The sequence below is a fragment of the Podarcis raffonei genome, chromosome 2 (genome assembly GCF_027172205.1).
Source record: "Podarcis raffonei isolate rPodRaf1 chromosome 2, rPodRaf1.pri, whole genome shotgun sequence".
In the NCBI taxonomy this organism is placed as follows: Eukaryota; Metazoa; Chordata; class Lepidosauria; order Squamata; family Lacertidae; genus Podarcis; species Podarcis raffonei.
The window spans coordinates 30502202-30511093 of NC_070603.1; positions in this window are offsets into that span (position 1 = coordinate 30502202).

The window sequence follows — 8892 nt, forward strand, 5'->3', positions numbered from 1 at the left end:
ATTTTCTGCAAATAAAACAAGCATTCCCTGTAATATTATCTCACTTGTGGGGTGCCTCAGGGTTCCGTCCTCTCCCCCATGCTTTTTAATATCTATATGAAGCCGCTGGGAGAGATCACCACGGGGTTTGGGCTGGATGTTCATCAGTATGAGGATGACACCCAGCTCTACCTCTCCTTTAAATCAGAACCAGTGAAGGTGGTGAAGGTCCTGTGTGAGTGTCTGGAGGCGGTTGGAGGATGGATGGCGGCTAACAGATTGAGGTTGAATCCTGACAAGACAGAAGTACTGTTTGGGGGGGCAGGGGGCGGGTGGGTGTGGGGGATTCCCTGGTCCTGAATGGGGTAACTGTGCCCCTGAAGGCCCAGGTGCGCAGCCTGGGAGTCATTTTGAACTCACAGCTGTCCGTGGAGGTGCAGGTTAATTCTGTGTCCAGGGCAGCTGTCTACCAGCTCCACATGGTACACAGGCTAAGACCCTACCTGCCCGCGGACTGTCTCGCCAGAGTGGTGCATGCTCTAGTTATCTCCCACTTGGACTACTGCAACGCGCTCTACATGGGGCTACCTTTGAAGGTGACCAGGAAACTGCAATTAATCCAGAATGCGGCAGCTAGACTGGTGACTGGGAGTGGCCGCCGGGACCACATAACACTGGTTCTGAGAGATCTGCATTGGCCCCCATTACGTTTCCAAGCACAATTCAAAGTGTTGGTGCTGACCTTTAAAGCCCTAAACAGCCTCGGTCCTGTACACCTGAAGGCGTGTCTCCACCCCCATTGTTCAGCCCGGACACTGAGGTCCAGCACCAAGGGCCTTCAGGCGGTTCCCCTGTGGAACACCCTCCCTTCAGATGTGAAGGAAATAAGCAGCTATCCTATCTTTAAAAGACATCTGAAGGCAGCCCTGTTCAGGGAAGTTTTTAATATTTAATGCTGTATTGTTTTTAACACTTGATTGGGAGCCTCCCAGAGTGGCTGGGGAAACTCAGCCAGATGGGCGGGGTATAAATAAATTATTATTATTATTATTATTATTATTATTATTATTATTATTATTATTGAAATCCATAGTTGATTTAGAGGAAGGGTTATGGTGGGTAATGATGAGGAAAAGCTGCCAGTTAATGGAGGAATCCTTTGGAGGTCAATCAGCCAAAGGCCAGTTGAAGAAGAACGTTTTCACCTGGTACCTAAATGTGTATAATGAAGACATTAGCTGAACCTCACTGGGTAGAGAGTTCCACAAACGAGGAGCCACTGCAGAAAAGGCCAGTTCTCGTGTTGCCACCCTCTGGACCTCACCTCTGTGGAGGAGGCACACAAATAAGGACCTCAGATGATGATCACAGGGTCCGGGTAGGTTCATATGGGGAGGGGCGGTCCTTGAGGCATTGCAGTCCTGAGCTGTTTAAGGCTTTATAGGTCAAACCCAGCACTTTGAATTGGACCTGAAAACTAATTGGCAGCCAGTGCAGTCGGGACAGGATTGGAATAATATGCTCAAAACGTTGTGCCCCAATGGTTGCCAAATTCTGCACTAGCTTAAGTTTCCAAACCATCTTCATCAGAGGCAGCCCTACATATAACATGTTGCAGTAATCTAACCTAAATGTTACCAGAGCATAAACAGTACAGTGGACGCTCGGGTTGCAAACGTGATCTGTGCGGGAGGCACGTTTGCAACCTGCAGCATTTGCAACCCGCAGTGCAGCATCTGCGCACATGCGGGTTGCGATTCGGCGCTTCTGCACATGCACAAAGTGCAATTTAGTATTTCTGTGCATGCGTGAGCACCAAAACCTGTAAGTAACCCGTTCCGGTACTTCTGGGTTTGGCGCAGTGCGCAACCCGAAAACCCACAACCTGAAGCGTCTGTAACCCGAGGTATGACTGTAGTTAGGCTAACCCTGTCCGGATAGGAGTGCAGCTGAGTCACCAGCCAAAGCTGATGGGAGGCACTCCGTGCCACTGAGGCCACCTGAGTCTCAAGTGACAGCAATGTATCCTGAAGTATCTCCAAGATGTATACCTACTCCTTCAGAGGGAATGTAACCCCATCAAGAGCGGGCAACCACCCATCCAAACAGTATAGGGAACCACCCACTAACAGTGCCTCGGTCTTACCTGGATTGAACTTCAGTTTCTTGGCTCTCATTCAGACAATTACCAAGGCAATTCAATGGTCCAGCACATCCATTGCCTCTCCACCTCACCTGCAGATGTAAAGGGGAAATAGAGCTGTGTCATCAGCATATTCCTGACAACATACTCCAAAACTCTGGATAACCCACTCAGAGGTTTCATGTAGATTTTAAACAGGATGGGGGATAAAATCAAGCCCTGAGGAACCCCACATTGAAGGAACCTCCATGGGGCTGTAGAATACTCCTCAAGCTCCATGGGGCTGAAGAATACTCCCCAATCGATGGTATCAAAAGCTACTGAGAGGTCAAGGAGAATTAACAGGGACACATTTCCCCTGCCTCTCTCTCCACACAGGCCATTGTTCGGGGCAATGAATGCAGTTTCTGTGCCAAAACCCAGCCTAAACCACAATTGAAATAGATCTAGAATATCAGTTTCCTCAAAAACAGCTGGATCTGGTCCACAATTTATCTTCCCACTCCCCTATAAGATACTGTACTTTTCCATCTATAAGACGCCCCATGTATAAGAGCCCCCCTATTTTGGGGACTCAGTTTTAAGAAAATGAGGGGAGATGGCCCAAAGCTGTTGAGCTTCTCCCCCCACGCAGCTGCGGGCAGGAAACACTCCCTAGATCATTTCCCACTCCCTGCAGCAAGTTGTATTCCCACCAAACGGCGGGCGGGCGGGCGCACTGCTTCTCCCCCCCCCCAATGCCCATGTATTGGACAACCCCAGTTTTTTGACACAATTTTTAGTCAAAAAACCTCTTCTAATACACAGAAAAATACGGTACATTTTGGGCGTCTTACACAGTTGTTTTAAGAGCTACATAGTCTGCCCTAAAAGGGGAATAAAAATGCAAGGGAAGATGCAAGCATGCAGTGAGAGAGATGGAACTTGGAATATATGCATGTGAGATGGACAAAGCCAAAAAGAAATTACAGTGGTACCTCAGGTTACATACGCTTCAGGTTACATACTCTTCAGGTTACAGGCTCCGCTAACCCAGAAATAGTGCTTCAGGTTAAGAACTTTGCTTCAGGATGAGAACAGAAATCGTGCTTCGGTGGTGCAGCGGCAGCAGGAGGCCCCATTAGCTAAAGTGGTGCTTCAGGTTAAGTACGGACCTCCGGAACGAATTAAGTACTTAACCTGAGGTACCACTGTATTTATCTTAACCTCCTTCACACAGTACAGCCATGAGCACCTCCTTTCCCTCCCCCAAAGTACCATTTTTTTAAAAGGTGTTTAGGCTGCAAGAATATATGCATTACCTAGAAATAAGCCCTACCAATTCACTTCTGAGTAAACATGCCTAGGATTGCACCAGAAGTCTCTTTTTAGTTCTGTTGCTCCTTTGCATGCAAATAGTCCCCCTGGTTGATTAAAAATGAAAGGAAAATGTCATAATACAGGTAAGATCCTGTGGTTCCGGTTTGAACAGCAACAATGCAGAGTTAGAAGTACTGTACTGTATTCACAAATAAACCAAAGACTGGAACTGAGGGAAGTTGGGGGGCGGGTTATGTTGGAGGGTGGGGGGAGGGAGGAAAATGGGGGGGGATTAAGGATGACATGTTTTTGGATAATACGTTTTGTTTAAATCTTTAATAAAAAATATAAAAAGAAGTACTTGTACTGTAGTAAATAAAGCTTTCCAGCTGACAAAAAAAAAAAAAGAAAAAGAAAGGAAAGGAAAATGTGCCTCCTTGTGGCTAGGCAAGAATATCTGCTACCTTGGGCTTGCTTGACCACAAGATGGTGCACAAGAGCCTGGATCAGTGAGGCACACTAAAAGACTTATGGGCTCAAGTGACTGGAACAGATCCTATAGTCAGGATAGCACAGGATTCATTTGATTATTGTATGCAGGCTCTAAGACTGCAAAGGCCATAGTTTAAACTATCACCTGAGTTGCACAGATCAAGAAAGGTGACTGCCAAAAAAACTCAGAGACACCTTAGTCCATGCTTAAAAATCCTATGAGACAAGTCTAGTGCTGGGGTTTGATCCAGGTGTTCTCTCCAACAGGACTATGACGGAGGAGCATTTTCTATCTGATCCCTAATTACAGCAGTTAGTGCAGGCATCCCCAGCCTCGCCCCTCCAGCTGTTTTGGGACTACAATTCCCATCATCCCTGACCACTGGTCCTGTTAGCTAAGGATGATGGGAGTTGTAGTCCCAAAACATCTGGAGGGCCAAGGTTGGGGGTGCCTGAGTTAGGGTAATTTCTAACAAACCTACCTAAGTTTGGGGTAAAACTAGGCTTTATTTCACCTGGGTCAAAAACCCAGTTCGGCACACACACCCGCATGCACATTTGCGTACACACACACACAGGCTGGCAACCTCAGTGGTGCCCCTCTGGAGGCTTCATGCAGGGCAAAAAACCCGGCTAGCTCCCCTTGACTCCCCCCCCCCCATAGCTACGGCACTGCCTATGCACAGCTCTTGAAAACATGAGAATACCTATCTTAATCAGGGACAGATCAATTCAATCATACCAAAGATCTCTTTTTAAAGCCTGATCTTAGGTGCAAAGTCCTCACAATTCTGCCATGAGTAGAGAGGCAGCCACTCCACCCAGCAAGGCAGCATGTCAGCAGATGGCACATTCCCAGCACAATGTCAGGTAATGCTTCACCTGATGAATTAGGGCCTGCCATGCAGTTGTTGAGGCACTCAGCAACATCACCTGGCTTCCAAGACCAAGGGCTACTGTGGCATAAGCCTAGCAGGGATGAACTGTGGCTTACTTCTCCAACCAGCAGCCCTAGCTCAGGGGCAGAGTATCTGCTTTGCAGGCAGAAGATCCCAGGTTTAATCCCAAGCGGAGGGCTAAGAATGTCTCTGCCCGACATCTTGGGAATGCTGCTGCCACTCAGTTTGGGCAATATACTGAGACAGAATGACCTGACTTGGTGTCAAGAGGCTTCCTTTATTCTGATTTGCAAAGCTCCCGGTCCCAGAAAAGCAACCGCACAAGAAGTATTTCAAAAGAAGAAGCTATTTATGTATGCCACAACAGTGGCTAGGATTTTACTAGCCCAAAAATGGAAAGAAGATAAGATACCAACGAAAAAAGAATGGCAAGTTAAACTTACGAAATATGCAGAAATGGTGAAACTCACGGGAAGACTTAGAGATAAAGACAACAGAGACTTTAAGAAAGACTGGGAATCATTTATGCTTTATTTACAGAAACATTGTAAAGAAATGGACTCACTGGCAGGGTTTGAGTAAACACTTACAATTAAGAAAACAAGAGCAAAGGTTAAGACATAACAATATGGAAATTAATTAAATGTAAGATGTAATTGAAAGAAAACTTGGTATAAATACGGTAAGAATATAAGCGCACTTAGACAAAAGATGGAAGGTAAGACAAAATTTGCGCAGAAGTAGCAAACAGTTAAAGAACCAGAAGGGGAATTTGAGGGAAGTCAGGGGGGAGCGTCTGTTTTACTGTATTTTATTTTCGTTTACATGATAAATGTGTTGAATATCAAACTGTAAAATTCAATAAAATTTATTACCAAAAAAAGAGAACTATTTCAACCCCTAGACCCAAGACCTACATACTGTACTTACTCACTGAGCTCATCCATGAAGTACTGTATCTTTCCCGTTTAAGGCAGAAACTAGCCTAGCTAAACTCATCGTCCACAGTACTGTAACATACTGTACAAAGGAGCCATTTGAATTCTGGAGACTCAGGAAAACTAAAGCCCCCACTCCCCAACCCCAACTACCTGTCCCGTAAGTAAGCGGCATTGCAAAGTCCGCCACCTCCCCTCCGCTTGGAGGAGCCCTTGCTGGTGTCGTCCTCTCCGTCCCCACAAAAAGGGCCAGAAAACAAAGCTAAGCTCCATAGCAAGAGCCCGCAAAAAGTTTGGCGCGATGAAGGACAAGAGCCACCCTCGACCCCACCCAAAAGACCAGCGTCGTAACCGAGGAGCAGCAATCGTCGTTAGACGCTGCGAAACCAATTCCCTCCTTGGCGCGCTACCCACCTCTGGAAAAAGTGGGTCCCCTTCACAGCTCGGCGGGACGACCTCTTCCCCCAAGCCCGCTCTGCTTCGACTGAAACGCCTCAGGCAGAAGTAGAAAATAAGGCGCGCCTTGCTCGTGTGCAGGACTCGGTTTCGCTTTCGTTGCCTCGAGGCAGCCCCTCTTTCCTGTCAGGCCATCAAGACATAGCCTGCGGGAAGAAACTCGGAAATTCCCTTTCCTTCGACGAACTTCTTCTTTGCATCGCTTCATTTGCAAAGCAAGAGGTGGGGAAGGCTCCGGAGTTCCTGGGAGCCCGACCATGCGAGTACGTTTCTGTCTGGTTGCATTGCATTTCCAAAAGACAATTTAAAACTAAAGGTCGTGGGGAGCAGCTGCTCACTCAGTGGTCTTTACAGGAACCAAATGGCCAAACGTAAATAAATGCTTAGCATTCATATGGCGGTCTTCCTAAGCATAGCTGTCAATTTCCCCCCCTTTTTAAGGGAAATTCCCTTATTCTGAATAGAGTTTCTCGCAAGAAAAGGGAAAAGTTGACAGCTATGTTCCTAAGGTGTTCACATTTCTGTGGCATTTGTGACCTTGCATGGTAGGCCATTTCTGTTTCCCCAGTGGAGGAAGTCTGTGAGAGAGACTTGGAGAAAGAAACCCCTGCAGTCAAACTCCACTGTGTCCTCGCCACTCTCACGTTTCCAGCTGCTCCACTACAGTACCTGGATAGAGAATGTGTTTGTTTTAATTACCTTGGGAACTGCTAATGCTGAAATAAATGCTAGGTCTGCCTAAGTTAAAACACAGAAATTTTTGAACACAGAAGAAATATCAGTAGCTGACAAGAGCATGCAGGAGAAATTCTAAATTAGGGGATGAAGCCTCAGATCACCTCAGAATGAAAAGGTGTGCAAGGACACAAAGTTTATGTAAAGGCTTAATCCTATTAATCTGTATAGGTAAGACTTGGGAAGAATGCCTCATGTATCAAAACAGGCACAGGTGGTAATTCTGACAACTATCACAGGCAGGTTAATAGATAAAAAATTTATTAACAAGGCAACCAATACAGGCTGTAGCCAAACAGTAGTGTATTGTTTCAGGCCATGCTGTTTTGGGACTACAATTCCCATCATCCCTGACCACTGGTCCTTTTAGCTAGGGATAGATTTTACTTTCTTGGGCTCCATGATCACTGCAGATGGTGACAGCAGCCACGAAATTAAAAGACGCCTGCTTCTTGGGAGAAAAGCAATGACAAACCTAGACAGCATCTTAAAAAGCAGAGACATCACCTTGCCAACAAAGGTCCATATAGTTAAAGCTATGGTTTTCCCAGTAGTGATGTATGGAAGTGAGAGCTGGACCATAAAGAAGGCTGATTGCCGAAGAATTGATGCTTTTGAATTATGGTGCTGGAGGAGACTCTTGAGAGTCCCATGGACTGCAAGAAGAACAAACCTATCCATTCTGAAGGAAATCAGCCCTGAGTGCTCACTGGAAGGACAGATCGTGAAGCTGAGGCTCCAATACTTTGGCCACCTCATGAGAAGAGAAGACTCCCTGGAAAAGACCCTGATGTTGGGAAAGATGGAGGGCACAAGGAGAAGGGGACGACAGAGGATGAGATGGTTGGACAGTGTTCTTGAAGCTACCAGCATGAGTTTGACCAAACTGCAGGAGGCAGGGGAAGACAGAAGTGCCTGGCGTGCTCTGGTCCATGGGGTCACGAAGAGTCTGACACGACTAAACAACTACAAAATGGGAGTTGTAGTCTCAAAACAGCTGGAGGGTCATCTCAAGAGGGGCTTGTTCTCCATAGTAGTGGAGTCAAAGGAATCTCTCACCACCTGCCTTCAGCCAGCCAGCCAATATCACTCTGCCTTTTTCAGCCATCTGAAATCTTGTGCCAAAGGCTCCCAAAACGTCTTGTGACATCGCACTGTTACTCTGGCAGCCTTCTAAATCCCGTCTCTGTTCATACCTCAGGACAGAGGGAAGGAGTTTTCTTGCATTGCCAGTGGCCCTGTATTAGCTTGGCCACTGTGTAGGCTAGCCCAGGAATTCCCCTGTAGCTTGTATTCTCCCTTTGTATCCCAAATAATCAAAATCCTACCATTTGTTAATTTCTAGGGGGAGGGGTTGGGGGGGTCCCGCACCAGCCTATAGCACCATGCACATAAAGGCTGGATAATATAATCCAACATCTATATATACTCCCACTCTTAGGCAATATGAAAAAAATTAATACAATGAAACAATAATGAATTGTTTTTGTGTTTCACTTTATGCCTTGCTTAGTCACTTCCTCATTGTGCAGGGTTGTAAATATTATCAGAAACTCCCTGCTTAAGTTTCGTTTTATTGAAAGTCACAAGGATTCCTAATTGCTGCAAACTGAAAATGGAAACTATTTTTCAAAACAACTGCCGTGCAAACGTCTCAGGCACAGCAGGAGGTACATGAAGCTCCTCTTCCGACTGCTTTTGGGAAGGGTTTAATTAGAATGTTTCTTCCCAAGGACTCCTAGCCACTGTTCTTTGCATTGCTGTTGCCACCAGAAAAAGCCAAAATGGAGACCACAGAACACTGAGCTAGCCCAGGTGAAATCTGTGTGTCCCTCTTATGTTGCAGTTCTCAGCCCATAAAGATCAGGGTGATGCTCAGACCAACATTACCACCAAGAAGACCAGTTCGCATGGGTGCAATCCATAACAATGCTGAGCAGTGGAGATGCTG